We start from the raw sequence: 1,467 nt of genomic DNA, 5'->3' as shown, positions 1-1,467 counted from the left end.
CATAATACCCTATCATACATTGCTTTTAAATTATTCTCTCCCTCGTCTGTTTCAGTGCAGTATACACAATTTATCCAGTTTTTCTCAGTCTTACCCCAACCCTGATATCAGTCCCATTTTACAGTACTGGCACCATGCAATATTTGTCCTTTTGCGACTGAGATAATTTCACTCAGCATGATGTCCTCCAGGCTCACCCATTTTGAATAATATTGCATGAGTTCCTTGTTTTTCAATGCAGCATAGTATTCCATGGTGTGAATATACCACAGCTTCTCTGTCCATTTGTTTGTTGATGGGTACCTGGGTTCTTTCCAGATCCTTGCTATTGCGAACAAAGCCGAGATAAACATGGGTGTGCATATATCTGCTTGGATGACAGTTATGGTCTCTTTGTGATATATTCTCAGTAGTGCAGTTGCTGGGTCAAATGGTATCTCTATTTGCAACTTTTTGAGAAAGCGCCATACCTCCTTCCACAGTGGTTGCACCATTTTACACTCCCACCATCAGTGAATGAGGGTTCCAGGTTCTTGACAACCTTGCCAGCATTTGTTGCTTGCTGTTCTGTTAAATTTTGCTATTCTGACTGGGGTGAGATAATATCTCATAGTTGTTTTGATTTGCATCTCTCTTAGAGCTAAGGATTTTGAACATTTCTTCATGTGCTTTTTGGCCATCTGAATGTCTTCTTTGGTGAAGTGTCAGTTCATATCCTGTGCCCATATTTCAGTTGAATTATTTACCTTTATCTTATTGTGGTGCTCAAGTATTTTATAAATTCTAGATATAAGTCCCTTATCTGACATGTCATTACCAAATATGTTTTCCCAGTCTGTGGCTTCCCTTTTTACCCTGTTGGAGAAGTTTTTGGATGTGCATAGGAATTTGATTCTTAGAAGGTCCCATTCATCTGTTTTATCTTCTGGTTGCAGATTTTTCAGGATACTTGGAAGACTTTTTATGTTGTGGATTGGGACTACTAGAATTCTTCCAAGCTTTTCTTTAATGAAGTTTATAGTCCTTGGTTTTAGTCCTAGATCCATGATCCATCTTGAGTTCGTTTTTGTATATGGAGTGAGGTGTGGATCTTGCTTGAGTCTTCTGCAGAAATTTTTCCAGTTTTGCCAACACCATTTGTTAAAAAGGCTGTCGTTTCCCCACTTAACTGATTTCATCTACTTGTCAAAAATGAGTTGACCATACGTAGATGGCCTCATTTTTGGATTCTCAATTCTATTCCATTGATCTATGTGTCTGTCATTGTACCAGTACCATGCTGTTTTAACCCCCACGGCAGTGAAGTAGGATTTGAAATCAGGGAGTGAGATGCTTCCTACTTTTTTTCTATTTTTAAGGAGTGCTTTGCTTATTCGGGGCTTCTTTCCATTCCAAATGAAACTGGAGATTACCTTTTCCATCTCCTTGAAGAATGGAATTGGTATTTTTATTGGGATTGCGTTGAAC

The 1,467-nt window shown here is 38.7% G+C and overlaps 1 protein-coding gene and 1 pseudogene across 2 annotated transcripts in view; one reads left to right on the top strand and one right to left on the bottom strand.

The window, feature by feature from the left end:
• The window catches only part of LOC102874848 (tetraspanin-14-like), a 38,887-nt gene that overhangs the window by 2,963 nt on the left and 34,457 nt on the right, over positions 1 to 1,467 (top strand). The window lies entirely within an intron of this gene.
• Positions 1 to 1,467, bottom strand: part of LOC102874443 — a 10,604-nt pseudogene that overhangs the window by 2,207 nt on the left and 6,930 nt on the right.

This window comes from Elephantulus edwardii, unplaced genomic scaffold, assembly GCF_000299155.1.
Source record: "Elephantulus edwardii isolate Elephantulus edwardi_28Jun2011 unplaced genomic scaffold, EleEdw1.0 scaffold00531, whole genome shotgun sequence".
In the NCBI taxonomy this organism is placed as follows: domain Eukaryota; kingdom Metazoa; phylum Chordata; class Mammalia; order Macroscelidea; family Macroscelididae; genus Elephantulus; species Elephantulus edwardii.
The sequence above is the reverse complement of the archived record's forward strand: the minus strand, read 5'-3'. Positions and strand labels throughout refer to the sequence as shown.